General features: G+C 37.8%; 1 pseudogene; it reads left to right on the top strand.

The window, feature by feature from the left end:
* The first annotated feature begins 411 nt into the window (after positions 1-411).
* Positions 412-6822, top strand: LOC150040208 (biogenesis of lysosome-related organelles complex 1 subunit 4-like; annotated as a pseudogene).
* Positions 6823-26560: the final 19738 nt, after the last annotated feature.

Here is a 26560-nt window from a genome sequence, read left to right as displayed (position 1 = left end):
ACATGGTGCAGACACATGAAAAAAAACTGAACATTGATCCCAGCCTGTTTTCCTGCACAAAATTAACTCAAAATGGATTAAGACCTCAATATCAGACCTCTAACTGTAAAGGACAGAGTAGGAGAGATCCTGGAACTCATAGGTATTGGCAAAACCTTCTTGGACAGAGTCGCAGCATCACATCAGATTGGATAGAGACACAATTGGGACTACCCGCAAATAAAAAAGTTTCAACACAAAGATATAAATACTAACATAGGCCGAGGACAAACATCTAACTGGGAAAAGAAACTTTATCAAGAATTCAAGAAATGAATTCTCTACCAATGCAACAAACCAATCTATAAATGGGCAGGGAAGTACAGGGAGAAAGAAAATGGGAAAAAATATAGGAAAAAATGCTCATCATCCATGGACCTAAAGGAAATACAAGTGAAAACAACACTAAGATACCACCTTACACCAATCAGAATGGCCAACATTCTGAACTCAGAAGAAGACAATAATGATGAGGATGGAGAAAAAGAGGAATTTGACTGTAATGCTGGTCTGAATGTAAACTAGTACAACCATTCTGCAATAGTTTGGATGATCTTCAAAAAGTTAAAAATAAATCTTTGAAATGACCCATTCATAGCGCTTCTGTGTATCTACCCTGAGCACATACAGCCATGTTCATGCCTGCACTATTCACGATAGCCAAGAGATGCAAACATCCCAGATATATGAATGTAACTACATAGACATGAAAATTGATGATGTGATATATACTCTACACACACAATTTTCTATTATATAGATTGATGTGTATCTATGATATATAAACTCTCAGATGTATGTTGATATTCAAATAATAAGGAGAAAATTAATGAGGATTTCAATTTTTCCACTTGCTAAATTTTGCATTTTTTCCCTTTAACTGAAGTGTTGAGACTTTTCATTAGCAATATTCATAGTTGCAAAGAAGATAGTTTTAACTAATTCTAAGAAAATCAATTTGTGAATGAGGAATGAGGATGCCCTCATATATTGAGCAAAATGAAAACATGGTCACATCCCTTAGACAAACATATGAGACACACATGTATAAAAAACAGAAAAGAGGGAAAAGGAATTTTAGACGTAAGAAGAAGAAATGGGATGTCTTTCCATTTTTCTGGTATCCTTTTTGGTATCTTCCTTTAGGATTTTATAATTCTCATTAAATAATTCCTTTATAGCTTTAGTGAGTTTAATTCCTAAATATTTTATTCCTTGGGGGGTATTGCAAATGGAATAATTTTCTTGATTTCTCCTTGTTTCTGTATTGTTGGCTTACAGAAGAAGACTACTGACTTCTGAAGGTTGTTGTTTTTTTTATCCTGCCACTTTGCCAAAATATTCTATGATTTTGAGAGTGGAATTTTTGGGTTATTCAGGAATAGATTCATGTCATCTGCAAAAATGGATAGTTTAAATTCTTCTTTCCCAATGTGGATCACTGTGATGTCCTTCTCTTGTCTTATTGTTCTCGCTGAGCATTACAGCACTGTATTGAAGAGAAGTGAAAAGAGTGGGCATCCCTGTCTAGTGCCAGATTTTAAGGTAAATAGTTATGGTCTTTCTTCTTTGAGTATGATATTGGCTATAAGTTTGTCTCATATAGCATTAATTATTTTCAAGAATATTCCTCCTATTCCTATTTTCTCTAGATCTCTCAACATGAATGGATGCTACATTTTGGCATATTCTTTTTCTTTGTACAGAGAAACTATCATATGATTCTTAACCTCAGCTCTACTGATATGCGGCATTCTAAAACTTGATTTGTGAATGTTTTTTCCATGAATTTTTTAGTGCAATTAATAGAAAAGTTACAGTATATTCACCAGATACAAGGTGCATTACTTCACAAACATTGATACCCTTTCTCATGTCTTGGTCCCCATTTCCCTCCCCCACCTCGGACCCTTATCTTGTTTTCCCCCTTCCCTTTTCTGGAGGTCCTTTCATTTAACATCATGCTATATGGCCTATGTATCTAGGTTTTGCTATATTTTAAATCTCTGCAGGAGTACCCCATGTTTCTACTGATTAAGACAAATGAGGAAAACTATTGAGCTTATGATTTGTGAATGTTTATGCAGCCTTTCAACTGTGGGAGGAGCCATTGACCATAGTTTATAATTTTTTAATTTGTTGAAAATTTTAAAGGGAAACTCCTGCCACATTTTTAAAGCATATGTTTAATATTTGGAGACTGTTTGGAATAATGAGTTTGTATTATTCATATTTTTCTTATACATTTCATCAGTAACTGAAAGGATCTGTCTATGTACTTTCCCATCCACTATACTACAATGGTAACTTATTGTGAAAATAGTAGATTATGAATAGTTATATGAATATACATGTACATCTGAATCTGTCTGTAATCATTGTGTGAGCTTCTCTTGATCATATTTTTCTTATATGAAGCATCTGCCAAGATTCATTTGAATTCGAATTTGTTTTCCAATTATTTTATATGAAGATGATTCCAAGGTATGTGTTGGGAAGGGATGTGCAAATATCAGAGAAAGAGATGTATAAGGCAATACAACTTTTTACTTTGGATTTAAATGTATTGTTCTCTTCAAGTGGAGTACAAAATTATCATGACTAAATCTTTCTTGGTAAGTTTGGTTTTGGCTTTGCATTAGCATCATTATTCAGTAAGCACTTTTCATGACCTAGAGAAATTTCCAAATGCACAATTGATTCACAAACTATCTTTCTCAATCATCCAAATTTAGAGGTTTCACAAATATTTTGCTTTGAATATTGAGATGAAAAAGTAAGTGGCCAAGCTCTGAGTCAATGATAATGTATGGACTATAGGAAACACAGTGAAATATAGCCAGAAACATTTAGAAATAATTGAGGTTAGGGATGCACTGCAGTTTTCATCTAGTGGGAAAATTCTTCACAGCATTCCTCTACTAAAATTTTTCACATTTCCACTAAATTTTAGCAATAGAAAGGATAGTTACAAGGACCTTGCCTGCTGGGGCTAGTCAGCAGCCAATGGGGATTCCAAATTTACGGGGTGAAGACTTGGAAAGAAATAGACAAGAGACAAACAGACGGGGACAGAAAATTACAGCCCAAGTCAGCAGCCCAAGAAGGCTGTGACCTTAAGTTTGTAGCACCACTTATTTCTAAATCCAGTCTTATATACTTCCTTTTTTCTTTGTTTACTGTAATTAATAGAAGGGTTACATTATATTCACTAGATAGAAGGTGCATAACTTCAAAAACATTGATACCCTTTCTCATGACATGGTCCCCATTTCCCACCCAACCTCCCCCTGCTTATTTTGATTTCCCCCTTCCCTATCCAATTTCAAATTACCAATTAAGCACATATAAAATATATCAGATAACAATGTGAAATACTGTACCAATATGAGATAACCAAGGAATAGCAAAAGAGATGAGAGATAACATAGTACATTAAGGACAACAGACACTCATTATCTGGCTTTTGTTTCCTTCATTTGGCGGTCCTTACATTTAGTGTCATATTATTTGGCCTTATGTCTCTAGATTTTTGTTCTATGGTGAATCTGTGCTAGAAGAGCCCAAGGTTTCTACTGAGTATGACAAATGAGGGCCTATGTTCATTTGAGTCTGGCTTACTTCACTTAATATGATTTTTTCTAAGTCTTTCCATTTCCTTTCAAATGGGGCAATGTCATTCTTTCTGACAGCAGCATAGAATTCCATTGTGTATAAATACCACATCTTGTTGATCCACTCATCAACTGAGGGACATCTGGTTGGTTTCATATCTTTGCCATGGTAAATAGTGTTGCAATGAATATCGTTGTGCTAGTGTCCTTGTTTCTGGACAATTTAGTAAAAGCCAAATAGTGGAACTGCTGGGACATAGGGGAGTAATATGTTTAGTCTTTTGAGGAACTGCCATACTGCTTTCCATAGTGTTTTAATGAGTTTGCATTCCCACCAACAGTGTAGTAGTGATCTCCCCTGACCACATGCTCTCCAGCATCTGTTTTTATTATTATTTTTCTTGATCCTGGCCATTCTAACTGAAGTGAGGTAGAATCTTAGAGTTGTTTTGATTTGCATTTCTTTTATGATCAGAGATGTCAACCATTTCTTCATGTGTTTATAGGCCATTTTTATTTCCTTTTCCGAGAAGACTCTCTTTAAGTCTTTGGCCCACCTTTTAATGGGATATTTGTTTCTTTCGAGATTAGTTTTGGAGTGATTCAATTTTTTGAGCTGTTGATATGTTTTAGATATACTTTCTTGAAACCAGGGAACTGCTAGGAGTTACGTTAGTAGTAAATCATAATCAGATCTTGGATCAATTAAGCAGAAGGTGATAAACAATAACACATTTGTATCAAATGGTAATGAAGACTCAACAGAAAGATAAAGCAGTAAATCAATAAAGACAGGTAGTTCACAATACTGACAGTGTAGCTCAAATTTTATAGGCATAATACATGATAGCTCACTTCTTTGTGTGGTTATCTTACTCAGTGATGCAGATTCATGGGACAGTCTAACTGCACACTCAGGCTCCACACACTTTCTTTACACTTTATTATCAGAAATGAGCATGTCCACGGACATAGGCTTAAGTTGAGCCGAACTTAATGGATTGTCGCAGTGGAAGTGAGAATTATAATACAACTGTGACCACACTGAAGGGCCACATCACAGACACAGAATGTTTGCTAGCACAAGTCCTCCCATTGGGTCTTTTACTTCATAGTGAAGAAGTTATTTAGTACTTAACTTTCACAGACCTGCACTTGACCTTTCCCTTCTATTCCTTCATACTCTAGCCTCATGTTTGAGTTATCTACTTGGCTCTTGTATATTGATATTAAAATTTCTGTCTGCATAAAAGCTTTTTCAATTCTAATGTCAAACCAGATATTACTGATTTTTAAACTACACACTATTGTTCAATGGGCTAAATAACCAGAATGTATTATTTCTCCAAATATTTCAGAAATTATCAATTTCCATTCTCCCTAACGTGACATCTATAACTCTGTCTGACATGATGATGTTGGTCACAGATTCCTAGCTAGGTTCTGGATGTGGTTTGTGCACAGAAGACACATTATGCTGAAATGTACTGCTGGGTGAGTTTGAAATAAAATACTAATTTCCATTTGAAAAAAAAATGTATGCCAGAGCCTATTTAATGATGCCTATTCAAGGAAATCTTCACATTAAGAGATTATGAGATCATATTATGAGATAAATATCAAATTTTATGTAGAAGTTATGTCAGTGTTGTTTCTAGTTTACTTCTAAATATATTTTATGTTTAATATTCTGGAGGTAATCCTACTTGCTATGAATACAGGGGATATGTTACCTCATTTAATCTACAAAGGCTGTGGTGAAACTAGATTTACACTATTACTAATATTCACTCTGAAAAGAAATCTTGTATGTATAAAATAGAAAAATGAAAGTGTTTTGAGGATGTGTGGCTTTGTCCAGAAGTGTGGCCTTTTGATAGAATGATAAGAATTCATGAACAAGGCCATAGGTTCTACATTTTGGAACCAGAGTAATTACCCTGAAGGCTCCAGAAATGGTACTTTAGTTCAAGTTTGAAATCTCTATTCTTGAGTAGAGTCAAAGACAGTGTCCCAGAGCTGAAATTAATTAATTGTTAGGGCTAGCCACAAAGTAACACCAGAAGGTGCATAGGTTCTACCTATTTGCATTATGGATGGAGTATGAAAGAGAAAGTATCCGTAACATCTGATTTGAGTTGTTCATCTAGTTTTACTAAGAGAACAACATACATATGGAATACTGGATGAACTTTTTTTAAGTTTGGTGCATGAATATCCTGAAAATTTTCCTGTAATTATACATGGAAGTTTTTGCATTCCATGAATTACAATCTCACCTGCTTTTTAAAATTATGTATACATCAATTATTAGAATACTTCTTGAATAATCATTCAATTATCTGCATTTTATCTTGCATCCTTTTGATTGAAAAAATTGGTAGCATTACCTTCAAATTGAAGGGAATATGTTCTGCATGCAGGCTATGATATTTATTATATTTGTCATAATGTACAAGATTCAGTTCTATACTATCTCTGTGATGAATTATATATCAGTGTAATTAAGAAAATTTAGAAAATGTCCCCGTGCATTTGGTAAGTTTTACCTGGTTTAAATTGAGCGCGGCGGGCTATGACGGGCAGCCCGGTGGGCCCGTAGCCGCTCAGACAGAAAAGGCCAAGCCACAGGGCGCTGCCTGGAGCACGGACAGCGGCACCCTGTAGCAGAGCCACAGCTGCGCGTCGGGGCGGTGGGAGGACCAGGCTGGGGAGGAGCCGCCACGCTCCTCAGCCAGCTGCGCCACCTGCCTGCTGCCCCGCCTGCCTGCTGCCCCGGGCCGGCGTGCCGCCGAGGTGGAGGTCCTGGATGCCGACCTCGAGGACCTGCTGTGCCAAGTGGACGAGTTCGCGGGCATGTTAGACATGCTTCGCGGAGACTCGTCGCACGTCGTGAGCGAGGCCATGCTGAGCATCCACACGAGGGCCGCCGAGATGCGGTGCGTGTACAGGTGCATCGACCAGCTCGAGGCCTTCGTGGGCATGGTGGGCTGCAGCGTGGCCCGCATGGAGGAGCGCCTGGCCCGGGCGAAGGCCGACCTGGGCGTCCTCCCCAGGGCCTTCTCCAAGCTGCTACACGCCATGCACGTGCCCCCCCCCCCTCTTCGCCCGGCCCCGGCGCACCGCCTACAAGCCGCCGGTCCTCTTTTGGACCGAGGACCACTTCTAGGGCGGTCCCCACCGGCCCCAGTTGCCCGCCAACCCCGAGTGTGAGTGGAGGAAGATCCCTTCCAGTCGCCTGCGGGTCCGAAAATTCATTTTCTGCACACGACCTGTCTTCCTCTTTCCCAATGTGAAATGCGGTCTCCTCCGGTTCTGATCTGAAGGCTGCTGGGCTGGGGCAGGGGAAGCCAAATGAATGAACTCGACCTCTGTAATTCAGCAAAACTGTCCTACTCCACCAACAGTGTTACCTTTTCAAGATTTATATATTTATATGACTATGAGAACAATTACCAAGCCATTAAAGCCTTATTATTCAATCATAAAAAAATTGAGCGAATTTTTAAGAATTTAACACAAAATGTTAAAATAACAGTTTGATTATGGCTGATTTTAGGCTATTAACGTTATTTTGAATGTTTGTAAAGATTGTATGCAGGTAAAATGTCTAAGAAGATGTCTATACACAAAAAAATTCTTTAAAAAGAATGTTAATTGGCAGTGTATGACTTTAGATTGTATATATCTACACAATATAATGAAGCTGTTCATTATTCTTAGGCAATATACACAGACATATGTGTGTGTGTGTGTGTGTGTGTGTGTGTGTATGTTTCCTTTTCATAGGAATGAATGATAAGGTTATTTCTTATTGTCTTGCAGAAATGAATAATCTGAGAAAATACATGTGTGCAAACTTTTCTGCAATATGAGTTAAAATAATGAATATGTTATGATTTTCGAATGGTCAATGGATTATCATTTATACTCTCTAGCAAACCTCAATTTCATTAGAAAAATACATTGTTGACACTAACTCATTAAGGATACCCAGGTGTGTTTGCACATATAATGATACACCATTTCAGTTTTTCATGGGCAAACAGAAGTGAGGAGGTTTGATAATGAAATGAAAGTACTTAAGTTTCTCTATGGAGAATGAACCATCCCACACTTCTCAGTTCAGGTAGGTTTCTCTTTGAATATCAAGTGACATTTGATTTTTTTCTCCTCTCATATATAATTACACAAATGTCACATCAATTTCTTCTTTGGAAAACTGACAAGTGTCTGAAAACCATACACAAAATTCAGCATCTAAAATTAAAATTTACTCAATGTGTGGATACTTGAACTCCTTAACAAGGTTTATAATTATGTGCTAAGAATCTGACAAGTGAACAGCGTTGGTGATGTTGGATAATTTCCAGATATAGTTCTAAATGTTTAAGGTAGATTATAATCACTCTAACTCAGGAATCTTTTATGAATACTTATATGCTGGCTCTACTTTCCATGTCAGCTTTTGTGTTATTTGCCCCACACATTTATTCTTAGCTGATTCACAATCTTTTCATCCATCATTCATACTGATACCATGTGTAGCCTTTTTATCTGCTGAAGGAACCAGCTTCCTTTTATGTTGTAGTAGGTCTTACCCAACAGGACTGTCACCACTCCTCTGGTATAGAACCAAATGGAAATGTGGGAGAATTGAAAATTCTCCCAGTATCAAATTCAGGACTGTACCAACACAAATGAGCCTCACACATTTTCATTTCCTCCAACATATCACATAAAAGCTTAATTATGTAGGAAAATAGAAGGCCAACTGTGATTCATGGAATTGCTATCAACAGTGGAATCCTCTGACTTTGCTACTTGTTGGTATAACATCAATATGTGTTGAAAGAATTGGGATTCACTTTTCTGAAACCTAAGTTTAATTCCTTACACATGGATAAGAAAATAAACCCTCAGAAAAAACAAACAAACAAACAATGACTCCTGTATGCCATCAATGAGAAGAGTAAGGCTCAGTTTAGGAAAGCAACACCTTTCCCAATAGCCTTAAAGAAATTTAAATAGGTAGGAATAAACTAAGGATATAAAGGACTTTAAGATGAAAACTATGAAAACCAAACATAGAAATTTAAAGCACAAGGATGAGGAAATAGCTCCCATACTCCTAGATTAGAAGAATTAACATTGCGAAAATAGAAGTCCTACCAAGGGATATCTACAAAGTCAATGCAATACCCATCAATTACCCCAATGACATCCTTTATGGAAATAGAAGAAGCAATCCAAAAACTCATATGGCATAATAAAAGAATCCGTATAACAAAAACAACTCTTAGGAGAAAGAGCTATGGTGGATGATCATCCATAGAAAACTTTAGACATCATTACAGAGCTACAGTAATCAAAACACTGTGATATTGTCACAAGAACAGGCCTGAAAACTAATAAAATTGAACTGAAGACCCAGAAATCATCTCACAGATGTTGGGATATCTAATCTTTCATAAGGGAACCAAAAATAGGATGGAAGAATGACACCTTTAAAAAATGGTGCTGAAAGAATCAGTTAAGAACCTGCTTATATATAATTCTGATCCAGAAATAATTCCAAATGGATCAAGGTAAAAGCAGATGCAAAAGCAGATACCCTGAACTTTACAAGAAGGACTAGAAGATACATTTGTACTTTTTTTTGCACAAGTTGAAACTTCCTTAATGAAGACCCAAAAACAGAATAAATTTAAGTTTTGACAAATGGGACTGCATTAAACTGAAGAATTTCTGTATGGCAAAAGACTCAGAAAGTTAAATAGAATTGGAGAAAACCTTCAGTAGCCATACAATAGACAAGGGCCACATAACTAAAAGATATCTAAAGAACAGAAAATTGAATCTCTCCAAACAAATCTTCAAAGACACAACCATCACATTATAATGTGGGATACGGACTTAAAGAGAGACTTCTCTGAAAAAGACTGGCCTATAGATTACAGGAGGATATCCTTGAGCCTCTTGCCATAAAAGGAATGTAAATTGAAACAACTTTGGATTTCAGCTCACTCCAGTCAAGATGACCATTTTTTTGTATCGGTAATATTTATATTTGAAGGTTACCCCATTAATACATGAGGTGTGGATTCCAACTTATTTACAATAAGTGATACCCCTGCCCCCAAAAAAGTCAAGGAAGGAGGGGCTGAGAAGATTAATGGGAAGGGGGAAGGAGAGGAGGAAGAGGATGGGAAAAAGAAAAGTTTTTTCACAGACATCATAATATGGGATGTTCATTTCCAAGAGAAATACTTCTGCTGCCACCGTGTACTGGAAGTGGCACACATGAACAGGTAGATCTAACTCTACTCAACTTTCTCTCAGGATGCACCATCCCTCTTTCAGGTTTGCAAAATTAAATATAGAGGAATATAAAATGCATTGCCAATATGCCTATGACAAAAAACTTTTATGGCTCATTACTTAACTCCACTCAAGAGAAGCAGCTGAGCCAGTATACAAAAATAAAAATATTCATGTGTAAATAAAGCATCACTGATCATCTAGTGCCACCCTTTGTTTTTTCTTTGGTACAGGTGACTTGTCATTTTGTGATCATGTAATAGCAGCAGAAAAGCAGGAGTCTTCACTTCCTAGGCTAAGCCAGTGAACCCAATTAAAGGAGGGGAAGAAAAAAAACAAAGAAAAACCTTGGAACATGAAAGAAAACATGTCGATTACACCCTAACATCCACATATCCATTGCCTACCACACCCCTCATTTTTTTCTTAAGCTTCTAAAGCTCTAAATATACTCTTAAAAATTCCTTTCCTTTGAGCCTCGGACTATACATTTTTTTTTCCAGGACAGCGGGGTGCATTGCCACCAATCCCTAGCTGTGCACCTGGATTGTCCTGCTTAGAATGAGGTACAAAATAAATTAAATTTTTCCATGTAGGCAAACATACCCAAAACAGATGAAAGGGCATAATCCTGCTTGTGAGGATCCAGCTATGTCAAGGGAATTTATTCTAAGCTAAGTTTTAGACATAGTTAAACAAGCAGGTAGATGTATCTGTGATCTAAAATTCATGGGCCACTTCTGAGAAGAAACTGTCTTTTTCTTTATGAACCTGAGAGTGACAATGTGACATTTGTTATGTTGTGTGTGGTGCCACGGAGTCATAGAGGTCATCTGACTGCGGCACTCTATGACATCCATAAGGATATACATGCTCCGTTTGCAGCAGCCCTCTCCTTCTGCCTTTCCCACACAATTCTGCTGTTGATTGTAACAAAAATGCATCTTTGTGTTCTATTTTGTTGGCTTCAAAGATTCCTGAAGTATATATAAATATATATTTTAAATAGCAAATGTTGTAGTTATTCAATCCCTACCAGGGGTTTCAGGGATAGGATTAAGAGTGTCCTTGGAAGAAGGAGAATACATAGAGCCCTGTGGTTTTTAGTGGAGCAGGGACTCAGACTATTGACCTAGAACCACAGGTGTGTGAGGTACCCATATTCTTTGAATGAGGCATGCATTCCTTTCTCTCATCGTGCAGTTGTCCCCTGCTGTTCACCACTGTTTTCAGTGTTTATCCTGTTCAGTTTTATTTTATTTTGTCCTCCCTAACATCTGAGTGGATTTTATTTTGAATAAAATAAGAGAAAAGACAAGAAAAAACATCAAGTAAGAAAAGATGGCCATTTTCAATAAACCTAATAACAGATGCTGCTGGGGATGTGACCAGAAGGGAACTAAACTGTTGGTGGGGTGTAAATGCATTCAAAAGACTACTATGAAAAGCAGTATAGCGATTCCTCAAAAGACTAAACGTAAAACTCCCCTACAACTAGGCAATTCCAAGCCTTTGCATTTATCAAATATCCAGAAACAGAGCAGACTAAAGCTACTAGTTCAATGTTGTTCATTGCATCATTATTAACCATAGCAAAGATATGGAACCAACGCAGATATCCCTACTTGAACATAATGAAATTTGATCCTGCCCTCAAAAATCATTACATCGACTCATTCCTAAGGAAATTGAAAGTGTTGGAAAAAATTATATTAAGTGAAGTAAGCCAGACCCAAAGAAACATAGACTTCATGGTTTCCCTCATTAGTACTAATTATTATACATCTAGAATTCTCCTTGCAGAGGAAAACAATACTTCAAAACCTATGTACATAAGGCCATATAGAATGAAACTAAGCAAGATGAAGTCTAGGAGATGGAAACGGGATTTATCTTGTGTGATTTTTCTTTCTCCCTATACTATGTGCTGCTCTGTATTTTCACTTTTTTTCTCCTATGGTTATTCTTATGTTGCTCATTTTTCCAACTTTCTTACCAGGTAAAATGTATATGCATTCATTGGGTTAGTTGAAATGGGGAAAGAAGGGGAAAATAAGACAATTTGGAGGGTGGGAGAAGGGAAAGGGGGACAAAAACATGAGAAAGGGTATCAATATTCTAAAAATAATATATCCACAACTGATGAAAGTAACTGTTATCCTTCTACACATTACTTGACTAAAAATTAAGTAAAAATTAAAAACCTAAAAACAGAACTTTCTATGATCCTCCAATAACACACTTGCACTAGGATCTACCCAGAGCATCATAAAGCAAGATAAAAGGACACTTACACAGTCATGTTCATTGCAACACTATTCACCATTGCATGGAATTCCATAGCAAATCAACAAAATTCTCCACTACAGATGAATGGATACATGATATACAATGGAATTATATAGATCCACTAGAAAAGATAAAATAATGGCATCCCCTTGGAAACGGATGGAACTAGAATAAATCATATTGAGTGAGATAAGGCAAGACAAAAGAGCAAAAGACACATAGATTCCTTGATATGTGGATATTAGCTCTGAACAACACATGAGCAATATCTCAATAATCAGATATTCAAGGACATTGACATGAACATATATGTGTGTATATAAATAGACATATAAGTCTATGATGAGATGCATATTCTTTTTTCATTATATGTTTAATTGTAATTAAAGAAGTATTACACTATATTCACCAGATAAACAAACATTGATATCCTTTCTCATGTCTTGGCCCCATTTCCCTCCCCTCACTCCCACTCATCATCTTGTTTTCCCCCCTTCCCTATTCTATTTCAAATAATCAAATACACATACATGCAATATATCAGATGAAAAGATGAAATACTGTAAGAATATGAGATAACAAAGGGACAGCAGAAGAGATGAGAGATAACGTAGTACATTAAGGAAAATAATCACTCATTCTATGGCTGTTGTTTCTATATTCTGGAGTTCCTTACATTTAGTGTCATCCTATGTGGCCTTATTTATCTGGGTTTGTGCTATTGTAAATCTCTGCTAGCAGATCCCAAAGTTTCTACTGATTATGACAAATGAGGGAAACCATTGAATCTATGTTCCTTTTAGTCTAGCTTACTTCACTTATTACGATTTTTTTCTAAGTCTTTCCATTTCATTACAAATGTCACAATGTCATTCTTTCTGACAGCAGCATAGAATTTCATTGTGTCTAAATAGCACATCAACTGTGGGGCATCAGGGTTGGTTCCATATTTTCCCTATGGTAAATAGTGCTGCAATGAACATTGTTGGGCTAGTGGATTTAGTATGGATGGGACTTATGTTGATATATCATGTAGATAATATTTATCTATGACAAAGAATCAGCTTACTTTTAATTGTGTTTTTAAAATTACCTGCCAATCAGGCTGGGAGTTTGACCTAGTGGTAGAGTGCTTGTTTAGCATGCATGAAGACCCAAGTTTGATTCCTCAGTAACACACACATAACAAAAAGCCAAAATTGGTGCTGAGGCTCAAGTGGTAGAGCTCTAGCCTTGACAAAAAGCCCAAGGACAGTGCTCAGGCCCTGAATTCAAGCCCCAAGACTGGCAAAAAAAATACCTGCTAGTAATTACATATAGAGTTCCCTTCTTGAATAGTTGTTTGTTAAACATGACATTTGAAATAGGATATCAAAAATCAGTTTTCCACATACAGGTCCAAATAGAGTATTTATTGGTGACTTTAACATACCAACATCACCTCTTTATAGATCAAGAAGACAAAATTCATGAGTAACCTCAGAAAACACCTGCAGAAAACAATTGGGCCTATCAGACATCTGCTGATTATTTCACCCAACACTACAAAATACACAGCTTCTCAGGAGCACATAGAAAATTTTCCAGACTAGATCACATTTTAGAGCACAAAACAAATCCACCATAATTACTGACATTATTACCTGCACTTTCTCAGGCCACAATTTCATATAATTAGAGCTCAATAACAACATAGTTAATAATGTCTCTTGTATATAGAAAAACATTCTCAAATCAGCAGTGGGTCATGGAAAACACCAGAACACAAATTACAAAGGTTTTAGTATTTAAAAATAGGAGCCTATAAAATAGAAGTTTGTTTGGAACAGAGTAAAGGCAATATTCAGAGGAAAATTTATAGTTTTGAGTGCCTACCTCAACAAATGGGAGAAATATCAAACCACCAATGTTTTTATATTTTTATTTTTTGTTGTAATTTCATTTTCTTGGGGTTATGTACAAAAAGGTTGCAGTTATATTCATCAAGTAATGGGTACTTTAGTTCTTGAATATTGTTTCCCCTTCTTATGTTTTTCTCCCACTTTCCTTTGCATCCCTTCGGACTGAGACACAAAATTAAGCACGTAAGTTGCAAAAATGATACATATACTGCAAATCAGGCAATAACATTATACTTGTTACAATACAGACTCGTGTTTTCCCTATTCCTGTGATGCACTCTGCATATCAGGAATGAGTCCATATCTTAGATATACTAGAAAATGTATGGTGATGAGTCTTATCAGGGTTTTTTGTTTTGTTTTGTTTTCCTTTATTAATGTTAATTTTACATTATATTTTAAATGACAGGTTTAACAAACAAATGTTCAAGAGGAGAATCTCTATTTACAATCACTGGGACTTAATATTTAGAACTTAATCAAAATTAGGCTAAGGGTTTTTATGTCATAGAAATATATTAATTTTAGAAAATAAAACATTATGTCTATAGAGTCATAGGTTTTTATAGTTATATAGTTATGTTTATATTTCCATTATCATGTCCACAGCATTGGTTATGCAGATATTGAGTCCTTGCTCTTGTATTCTATGGATTTAATGGCCCCATATAAAGGATACCATGCGTCTTTTGATCCTTAGGTCTTGACTTGTCTCACTCAACATGATTTGCTCTAGATACATCCACTTCCCTGTGAATGCCATTATTTTATTTTGTCTGTTGGCTGTGTAGAATTCCATTGTGTATATATATCACATTTTCTGTATCCATTCATCTGCAGTAGGGCATCTGCATTGTTTCCATTGCCTGGCTATTGTGAATAGTGCAGAGATGAACATAGCTGAGCAGGTGTCCTTATAATATCTTGGGTCATGATGTTCAGGATAGATGCCCAGAGTGGTATGGCGGGATCGTAGGGAAGGTCTATTTTCAGTTCTTTAAGAAACCTCCACATTGCTTTCCAGAGAGGTTGAACTAGTCTACATTCCTACCAGCAGTGTAGTCGGGTTCCTTTTTCTCTACAACCCAGCCAGCAACTGTCATTGTCTGAGTTCAAAATCGTGGCCATTCTTCTTGGGGTAAAGTCGTATCTTAGGGTGGTTTTTATTTGCATTTCCTTTATGACCATAGGTGATGAACACTTTCTCATATGCTTTTCTGCCATTTTAATCTCTTCTTCTGATAGGTCTCTCTTTAGTTCCCTTGACCATTTAGTGAATGGGTTATTGGGTTTTGAGAGAATTAGTTTCTTGAGTTTCCTATAGATACTGGATATTAAGCATTTGTCAGATGTATTTTTGGTGAATATCTTTTCCCAGTTGGTAGGCTGTCTCTCTATTTTTGTGACTGTTTTTATCTGTACAGAAAATTTTTTTTAGGTAATCACATTTATCGAGTCTCTCTCCAATCTGCTGTGACCCTAGGATTCTATTCAGGAACCTTTTGCCTGTGCCTATGAGTTCCTGTGTCTCTCCTACTTCATCATGCAGCAGTTTCATGGTTTCTGGTCTGCTGTTGAAGTCTTTGATCCACTTTGAGTTAATGATTGTACATGGCTAGGGTCAATTTTTAGTTTTCTGCATGTGGCTGCCCAGTTTTACCAGACCAATAATTGAATAGACTGTGTTTGTTCCACTGTATATCTTTGGCTCCTTGGTCAAATACAAGTTGCCTATAGATATGTGGTTCGATTTCTGGGTCTTCTATTCTGTTCCACTGATCTTCTGGTCTGTTTTTGTTCCAATACCAAGTGGTTTTAATTATTATGGCTCTATAAAACTTCCAAAAGCTGGTGGGGTGTGTGGGATTCAAGGAGCCAGCATTTGTTCCACTCAAATCTTGAGCCAGGCACCCTCCATCTGGGAATCCCCAGCAAAACAGCACCATGGGGCCGCACACAGTCACAGACTCTGTCCAAATCAGTGTAAACAAAGCAGGGAACTGAAGAGAAGACCAGTAGCAGAGCTTACCATTTAAAAATCAGAAAGGCGCAGCTCCGCCCTTGCAGACCAAGTCTTCAGTTGGACCCCACCCCTGGTAACAGAGCAGAAGCAAGCTGGTCCAGCTGAGAGCTCCTGGAAACCTCCAAACTACAGACCCTTGGCGTGGGGCCCATCCATGGAAACAGTGCAGGAAAATCAACCATCTGCCCAGCACGCTGAGACTGAAGCATGAGACCCATCCCACGGCTCAGTGTGAAACCAATGGTTTGACTGAGAGCTAGTCATGCAGCAGCACAGAGCCTCTGGGAACACCTGCAAAAACTGAAAAATCTGATGTAGTCAGCAGCTGAATCAATTTGGCTGAGAACCACAGGTATAGAGAGGTTCTCAGAACCACCAGTCCCAATTCAAGTAAAGACCGCCACCTACCAACCAGAGAGAGAACCTACAACAATAGTTCTCAATGCCTAGGAGAGCCCAAAGTTGAATTATGACATAGATAAATGATCAAAACCCACACAAATCCAAAAGGAAACAAGAGCAAAGCGGTGAGAGAGATGTCACAACCCCAGAGAAAGGACACCTGAAGAGACACAAAGTATGACTATTCAAGGAGTTGATTTTGGAAATGAAGGCTGAATTACAAAAACAAAAGCAAGAAATTTCCAAGGAACTCATCAAATTCAAAAGAGAAGTGGAGGAAATGTTCAATACCCTCTTAGCAGACTTGATCAGCTCAGTGTCCCCACTTCAAGCAAAAAAGGAGGCATTAAGCAGCCGATTGACTGAGATGGAAAATAGAACATCAGAAATGGAAGATAAGACACAAGAATTGGAACAGAGAATCACCACCTTGGAAAGATTAGTCAGAATCCACCAGAGAGAACTCCAGGTCCTGGCAGATGCAGCAAAGAAGTCTAACCTTCATATAATAGGGATTGAGGAGGGCTCAGAATTTCAGGACAAAGGAATGCAACCATTATTCACCAAAATTATAGCAGAGACTTCCCAAACCTCAAAAAGGAAAATACTCACATTATTGAAGGTTTCAGGATTCCAAACAGGCAAGATCCTAGAAGTAACTCATCTAGATATATCATAATAAAGTACACTAGACCCTAATATCAAGGAAATGATCTTAAATGCTGCAAAGAGAAAGAACTATACTACAATGGGAAAAAATTAAATTACAGCAGATCTCTCCACACGAACCCTAAATGCAAGAAAAGTTTGGAAAAACTCAAGTCCTGAAGACCAACTGCCAATGAAGACTGTTATATCCAACAAAACTAGCACTTACATTTGAGGGAGAAACAAGAATATTTCACTGTAAAGAGAAGTTTTATGAATATGTGCACACTAAATAAGCATTACAAAAATATTAATTGAGAACAAAGAACATCAAGAACCCCCATCAAGAAGCAAATATCTATAATTCACTAAACACAAAAGAGGGAAAAAAGAGATAGAAAGAAACTTACAAGTAAAAATAAATAATGACAATAGACACTGACCACTTCTCCATAATTTCCCTAAATGTGAACATGCTGATCAATCCAATCAAAAGACACAGAGTAGCAGACTGGATTCAGAAACACCACCCATCCATATGTTGCCTCCAAGAGACTCACCTCACCGCCAAGACAGAAACAAATTCCAAGTGAAAGGATGGGAAACAAATTTTCCACTCCAATACACCATGCAAAAAATCAGGAGTAGCAATCTTTATCCCCAACCTTACTAACTTCTCAGTAAAATCAATACATAAAGACAGAGATGGCCATATTAGTAAAGGGTACAATCCATGCCCATAATATTATAGTTATAAACACTTACTCCCCCAACATGGGAGCACCCAAATTCGTCAAATGAACACTCTTAGAATTACAGAACAAGATAGACTCAAACATAATCATAGTGGGAGACCTCAAAACATCACTTTCAACAAATGACAGGTCTACCCAACAAAAGTTAAGCAAAGACACCATCAGCTTAAACAACACGATAGCCCAGCTGGGCTTAACACATATACACAGAGTCTTTCACTCAAAGGCAAAACTTTTTACATTTTTCTAAGCAGCACATGGAACACGCTCCAAAATTGATCTTATAATAGTTTATACAGAAACCTAAGCATATACACAAGAACTGATATAATCCCATGCATTCTATTAGACCACAGTGGAGTCAGACTAATTCTGAACAATGCAGTCAAAGTCAAAAAAAATCAAACACTTGGAAGCTGAACAACACACTTCTGAATAGCTCCTGGGTAACAGATCAGATCAGAAATGAAATTCAAAACTTCCTTGAATGTAATGACACTCAAGAAACATCTCAAAGGAACTTATGGGACACAGCAAAGGCCGATCTAAGAGGCAAATTTATCGCACTAGGAGCGCATATTAAAAAGACAGAAGAAGATCATGTGCATAATCAGGTTTTAATTGTATAAACTTTGAAGAATTTAAAAGAAACTCTTAAAATTAAGATTTTTTTCAGTTCATTCAAATGCATGTTCACCTTATTTTGAATATGTCACTGAGTGTCCAAGTACAATTTCTGAGATGCTCTTAACACAGTTAACAAATTTCCATGGAATTGAACTTCAAGAGATTATTAAATATTTCTATTGGCTAATTTTTCTCACTCTTCAAGATTCTGACAAATCTTGAAGGTTTTGCAGTAGTTGTTTTGCATGAGTAATTGATTCTCCCCTTAAAGTCAGTGACTGCTTCTGAATAGTAGTTTCATGCATTTTAAGTATACAGAGAGTTTTGAACTTCCTGAGATTACACTTATCACCTGAGAGTCTGAGAAATGAACAGCATTGATAGGACAAAGGAAGGTGTGTTTTTTTATAATTCATGCAGTTATTCTAAAATATTCAAGGTAGATCAGACTCAATTCAGGAGTCTTTCGGGAATCTTTCATTAATTTTATTGCCACATTTTCTATAAACTGCTGCCATATTTTTTCTACACTTAGATGATATAGGATTATTATTTTCTTTGTTTTTACTGCTAAAAAGGATAGCCTTTCAATATGTTTTAGGAAGTTCAAAGATGTCATAAAATTGATAGGTTTTGAATTAGTTAAATTCAACTATGATTATTGTCAGAGAATTATTGGAATTCAGATGAGGAAGATGAAGTGCATGGTGAATATGAGTGCAAATCTTTCTTTTTATTATTGTTTTTTTTCTTATCGAGGTAATGTACACCCACAAATCATAACACTGTGAACTATACAGAGATACAGATAACAGACTTCCCCACTCCTTTCTACAGAAAAGCACTAGGAAGGTAGCTGATCCCTTGCCAGTCTAGAACAGTGACATCTAGGCTACTGACAAAAACAGTGCCAGATCAACAATAGATGACTGGAGCCTGAGAAATTCTGTCTCCAGTGACATTTTCAAAACTGCAAAGGAATCTGACTAGATTCAGCTTAGCCTGGTGACGTGTTTCCCTGCCTTGGAGGTAGAAATTCCTCCCTGAGTGGGCCAGCTAACATTTAACCTGAGTGGACAGTCATAAAGACCCCACCTCCTGAAAGGTAGAAATTTTTCTGAACACTAAAACGAACTGATTGAAAAAATCACCTATGACAAAGGAAATCTGATCATCACAAGGCTATCAGAGACTCCAACAAGAGATTGGATCCTGAATTCTGTGGGGATATAAAATTTCCCAAATAAACAGAAAACTTTTTTCAAATTCTGTTTTTTAATTTTGTTACTATTTTTTTATCTTTTTCTTTTTTAAAAATTTTTTTATTGTAATTAGTAAAAGGGTTACATGATATTTGCCAGATAGAAGGTGCATTAATTCACATACATTTATACACTTTCACGTGTCTTGGTACCTGTTTCCCTCCCGCCCCACACCCCCCATCCGTCTTGGTTTTCCCCCCTTCCCTATCAAATTTCAAATATCCAAATACAAATAAATTCAATATATCAGATAACAAAGTGAGATACTATACCAATATGAGATAACCAAGGGACAGCAAAGGAGATGAGAGACAACATAGTACATTAAAGACAACAATCATTCATTATATGGCTTTTGTTTCACTATCCTGGAGGTCCTTTCAATTAGCTTCACATTATATGTCCTTATGTATCAAGATTTTGCTCTATTGCAAATCTCTGCTAGTAGAGCCCAAGGTTTCTACTGATTATGACGAATGAGGGAAACCATTGAGCCTAAGTTCCTTTGAATCTGGCTTACTTCACTTAATATGATTGTTTCTAAGTCTTTCCATTTCCTAAAAAATGGGGCGATGTCATTCTTTCTGACAGCAGCATAGAATTCCATTGTGTACAAATACCACAACTTGTTGATCCACTCATCAACTGAGGGACATCTAGGTTGGTTCCATATCTTTGCTATGGTGAATAGTGCTGCAATGAACATTGTTGTGCTAGTGGGTTTAGTATGTCCTTGTTTCTGGGTGGTTGGGTAAATGCCAAGTAGTGGAATTGCTGGGTCATAGGGGAGTTCTATGTTTAGACTTTTGAGGCACTGCCACACTGCTTTCCATAGGGGTTGAACGAGTTTGCACTCCCACCAACAGTGTAGTAGTGATCCCTCCTGGCCACATCCCTTCCAGCATCTGTTGTCATTCGTTTTCCTGATCCTGGCCATTCTAGCTGGAGTGAGGTGGAATCTTAGAGTTGTTTCCATTTGTATTACTTTTATGACAAGAGATGTTGAGCATTTCTTCATGTGTCTATAGGACATTTTTGTTTCTTCTTCAGAGAAGACTCTCTTTAAGTCTTTGGCCCATTTTTTAATGGGATGGTTGTTACTTTGGAGGTTAGTTTTGGAGTGATTCAATTTTTTGAGTTGTTGATATATTTTAGATATGAGGCCTTTGTCCATTGTTTGGTTGGTGAAGATCTTCTCCCACTCTGTAGGCTTCCTGATTAGTTTACTAGCTATGTCCTTTGCCATACAAAAGCTCTGCAGTTTAATGCAGTCCCACTTATCCAGCCTTTCTATGATTTGTTGTGATTCTTGGTCCTTATTAAGAAAGTTTGGACCTGTGCCAAGGAGGCCTAGTGTATCTCCTAATCCTTCCTGTAGAGTTTTCAGTGTGTCAGCTTTTACCTCCAGGTCTTTGATCCATTTGGAGTTAATTCTAGTGCAAGGTGACAAAGAAGGATCCAGCTTAATTTTCTGCAGGTGCTTAACCAGTTCTGCCAGCACAACTTGTTGAAGAGGCTATCTTTCTTCCATTCTATTTTTTTGGCTCCCTTGTCAAAGATTAGGTGGCCATAAGTCTGTGGTTTAATATCTGGGTCCTCAGTTCTATTCCATTGGTCTTCAGGCCTGTTCCTGTGCCAGTACCAAGCTGTTTTGAGAATTATAGCTCTGTAATAGTGTCTAAAGTTGGAATTGAAATTCCTCCAGCGCTGTTCTTTCTGCTGAGAAGTGTTTTTGCTCTACGGGGTCTTTTGTTATTCCATATGAAATTTTGGATTGCCTCTTCTATTTCTTTAAAGAATGACATTGGGATGTTGATGGGTATTGCATTGAATTTGTAGATAGCTCTTGGCAAGATTGTCATTTTCACAATGTTGATTTTTCCAATCCAGGAGCATGGGAGGTTTTTCCATTTCCTTAGTTCTGCTTTCATTTGCTTTTTTAGGGTTTTAAAGTTTTCGTCAAAAAGGTCCTTTACATTCTTAGTTAAGCTAATTCCTAGGTACTTTATTTTCTTTGAGGCTATTGTGAAAGGAGTTTCTTTCCTGATTATTGCCTCATTCCTCTCACTGTTGGCATAAAGGAAGGCAGTTGATTTTTGAGGGTTGATTTTATAGCCTGCTACTCTTCCAAAGCTTTGAATCAGCTCAAGGAGCTTGGGAATAGAGTTTATAGGATTCTTTAAATACAGAATCATGTCATCTGCAAAGAGGGATAGTTTTATTTCCCCTTTCCCTACTTGGATCCCCTTTATGCTTGCTTCTTGCCTTATTGCATTAGCTAGGAATTCTAGTACTATGTTAAAAAGTAGTGGAGAGAGTGGACATCCTTGTCTCGTTCCTGATTTTAGAGGAAATGGCTTTAGATTTTCACCATTAAGTATAATACTAGCAGTAGGTTTCTCATACACAGCCTTTATTACATTGAGGAATGTTCCATGGATTCCTAGTTTCTCCAGAGCTTTTAACATAAAGCGGTGTTGGATCTTGTCAAATGCCTTTTCCACGTCTATTGAGACAATCATGTGATTTTTGTCCTTGCTCCTGTTGATGTGTTGAATTATATTAATTGATTTGCGTATGTTGAACCAGCTTTGCCTTTCTGTGATGAATGCAATTTGATCATAGTGTATAATTTGTTGATGAGTTGTTGTAGACATTTGGCCAGTATTTTGTTGAGAAGTTTTGCATCGATGTTCATCAAAGAAATAGGTCTATAGTTCTCTTTCTTTGATGAATCTCTGTCTGATTTGGGGATGAAGGTTATACTTGCTTCATAGAATGAGTTTGGTAAAGAACCTTCATTTTCAATTTCATTGAAGAGCTTGAGGAGTATTGGTGTGAGCTCTGCTTTGAAGACCTTATAGAATTCAGCTGTGAATCCATCTGTCCCTGGGCTTTTCTTAGGTGGAAGTTCTCTTATTGCCATTTCTATTTCAGAGGTTGAAATAGGCCTGTTGAGTTGGCTTATTTCTTCTTGGTTCAGTGTGGGTATGTTAATATTGGCTAGGAATTCATCCATTTCATCTAGATTCTCAAATTTGTTGGCATAAAGGTTTGAGAAGTATTCCCTCATGATATTCTGGATCTTGGTAATTTCTGTCGTGATATTGTTTATTTCGATATGCTCTCTTCTTTTTTTGGTAAGATTTGCTAAGGGCTTGTCAATTTTGTGAATTCTTTTAAAGAACCAACTCCTTTTTTTTGATTCTTTCTATAGTTTTTTTGGATTCCAAATCATTTAATTCTGCTTTGATTTTAATAATTTGCTTTCTTCTACTGGGATTAGGGTTGGTTTGTTGCTCTTTTTCCAGGAGCTTAAGGTGAGACATTAACTTGTTGGTTTGCAATTTTTTAACTTGTTGTTGTAGGCACTCAGCGCTATAAATTTTCCTCTGAGTACTGCCTTTGCTGTGTCCCAAAGGAGTTGGTATTTTGTGTGCTCCTTACTGTTAAATTTCATAAACTGTTGGATTTCTGTTCTGATCTCTTCGATGACCCATTGGTGATTCAAGAATATGTTGTTCACTCTCCATGAGTTACAGGGTTTTCGTTGGTGGAGATGTGTGTTCAATTCCAGTTTGATGTTTTTGTCGTCTGAGAGTGTGCATGGAATAATTTCTGTGTTTCTGAATCTGTCCAGGTTTCTTTTATGGCCTAAGATGTGATCTATTTTGGAGAATGTTCCATGTGCTGCTGAGAAAATCATATATTGTGTTGTTGCTGGGTGGAATATTCTGCAGATGTCTGTTAGATCTAGTTGCTCTATATAGTTGTTCAGTTCTAAGGTTTCTCTGTTTTGTTTTTGCCTTGTTGATCTGTCCATAGGTGAAAGTGGTGTGTTAAAGTCACCGACAATCACTGTATTTCGATCTATGTATGGTTTCAGTGTAAGTAAAGTTTGCTTGATGAAATTTGGAGCTCCGGGATTGGGTGTGTAAATATTTAGGATAGTTATATCTTCCTGGAGGAAAGATCCCTTTAGTAGTATGTAGTAACCTTCTTTGTCTTTTCTTACTAATTTTGGTTTAAAGTCTATTTCATCTGATATGAGGATGGCAACTCCAGCCTGTTTATGGGGGCCGTTAGCTTGATAGAGTTTATTCCAACCTCTCACTTTCAAAAGATGCTTGTTTTTTTGGGTAAGATGTGTCTCTTGAAGACAGCAGAACGATGGCTCTTGCTTTTTGATTCAACTAGACAGCCTATGCCGCTTAGTTGGAGAGTTGAGTCCATTGATATTGAGAGTTAGGATTGAGAGATATTTATTACGTCCTACCATTTTTAAAAGCTTTTATTTGGGCCTGTGTCTTGACAGTTCTTGTGGTCCTTAGGTGGTATGCTGTTTAGGTGCCATTTCTTTCCCTATATTGCATTTATTTTGGTTTTCTATGTATAAAACATCTTTCAGAATTCTCTGTAGTGTTGGTTTTGATGCGACATATTGTTGCAGCTTTTCCCTGGAATGGAATGTTTTTATTGTTCCCTCAGTTATGAATGAGAGCTTAGCTGGGTACAGTATTCTTTGTTGGTAATTTGCCTTAAGGGCATGACATATATGCTTCCAGTCACTTCTTGCTTGCATGGTCTCTGCTGAGTAATCTGGGGTTATTCTGATTAGTTTTCCTTTATAGGTTACTGAACCCTTTTCCCTAGCTGCCTTTAGGATCCTTTTTTTGGTTTCTACTGATCCAGTTCGGATTACGATGTGGCAGTGAGATGTTCTTTTTTGGTCAGGTCTGTTTGGGGTTCTAAAAGGTTCTTGTATCTGGATGGGTCTGCCCGTCTGGATATTTGGGAAATTCTCTGAGATGATTCCCTGAAGTGTATTTCCAGTACCATTGACCTCTTTCTCCATACCCTCCTCAATACCAATTAGCCTTAAATTAGGCTTCCTAATTGTATCTTGGACCTCCTGAAGCACTCTCTCATTTTTCCTAGATTTGGATTGACTCATTTTCTGTTCTTTCTCTATAATAACTAAATTATCTTCAGCCCCGGAAATTCTCTCCTCTGCATTGTCTAACCTGCTATCAAAGCTATCTACTTTATTTTTCATCTCCCTTGCTACCAATTGCTCATTTTTGATGCCTTGCATCTCTTCTTTTAGCTCATGTATGGATTTCTTTAGCTCCTTGATTTCCATTTGAGTGGTTAGCTCAGTAGCTTTATTTTCTTTGAACATTTGCTGGAGTTCGGTCACCTTTTTATTTGTGGATTCTATGAATTCATCCATCTTTCTTTGAACAGCCTTTATTATGGCCTCCTTTATGGCTTCTTCTTTTTCACTTATCACCTTGTATATGGTTTCCTCTTGTTCAGCTATGGCTTCCTCCCTTATCTCTTTCTTTATATTTTCACATTTTTCATTAATGATGTTTATCATTTCCATTAGTACAGCACTTGGAAGACTCTCCTCTAGGTTTGCCAGTGACTGTTCCATTGGCTGTTTACATTGGGTGGGGGAGGTGGGAGATGTTTTTTCTTGATTTGACATTTTTCTTGAGTTTCTTGTTCTGCCCATTTGAAAATGGGAGCAAGATTAATACTAAACACGATTATAGTTTTTCAGATATAACCAACCTAGACCTCTGTAGCTGGCAGACTCCAGATGTTCACAAGTTTTGATTGGTGTTATCACTCTTTCTTTTTGTGCAGTTACCGACTAGTCTAATTATTCACTGATAAGCCATTTATATCCAAAACAATAAGCCTCTCAATCTAATCTCTATTGTCTTTAAGTCCCTCTGAGCCTAGAGAATGATTAAACACCTAGATATACAATGTTGCTCAACAGCCATCAAGTGTAGATCCATGCAGTATAAGGGTTGAAAGAGGAGCAGAGGTCCAGAGATAGAAAAATAGAATGAGAGAGGTCAGGGGGTAAGTAGGTAGAGTATTTGAGTATAAAATTTCCAAAGTATTAGAATAAAACTTATGTGTTGCTGCGCGACTAGCTCTTAGCCCAACCAGTGGCCTCACAGTGGACCATGGGATGGATCTGCGAGCTTCCATCTGAGCGCGGTTGGGGGATGTTTTCCTGTGCTGCTTCCAGGGGCGGCCCCAAGCCAAGGGTCTGGGGATTGAGAGTTTCAGGAGCTCTCAGCAGGACCAGCAGGAGGCCCCTCTGTTCCCAGGGGCGGGGCCCAGCTGGGGACATGGGCTCCAAGGGCAGAGCCATGCCTTTTTGGTTCTCAGAAGGGGAGCTTGGCTGCTTGTTGGCCCTTCAGATCCCTGCTGTGTTTCCACTGCTTTGTCAGAGTCTGTGACTGTGGGGGGGCCCTCGGTGATGTCTTGCTCAGGATTCCCAGCTGGAGGATGCCCCGCTCGAGAATTGAGAGGGGGCAGATGCTGGCTCCTATTTACCTGCACCCCCTACCCACTTTTGTAAGGCAGGGTCCCAAAGCCCTCCACTCTCCAGATCCAGTGGCCTGCATGAGGAGCCTGGTGGGCAGGTGGGAGCTGGGACAGCTCCGCCTCCCCTGGTGGGGTGCTGAGTCTTAGGGTCCGCCCGCTTGTCAGTCTCCAGTCAGAGGGCTGGGGGTTGACCCCGTTGGGCGGGTGGGAGTTGGGACAGCCCCGCCTCCCTTGGTGGGGTGCTGGGTCTTATGGGTAGCCCACCTGTCAATCTCCAGTCAATGGCCTGAGGGAGGTGGCTGTTGAAGGGAGGGACAGGATTCTA

The sequence above is a fragment of the Megascapheus bottae genome, chromosome Y (assembly GCF_031878675.1).
Source record: "Megascapheus bottae isolate mThoBot1 chromosome Y, mThoBot2.hap1, whole genome shotgun sequence".
Lineage (NCBI taxonomy): Eukaryota > Metazoa > Chordata > Mammalia > Rodentia > Geomyidae > Megascapheus > Megascapheus bottae.
This window is presented reverse-complemented; position numbering and strand designations above follow the sequence as displayed.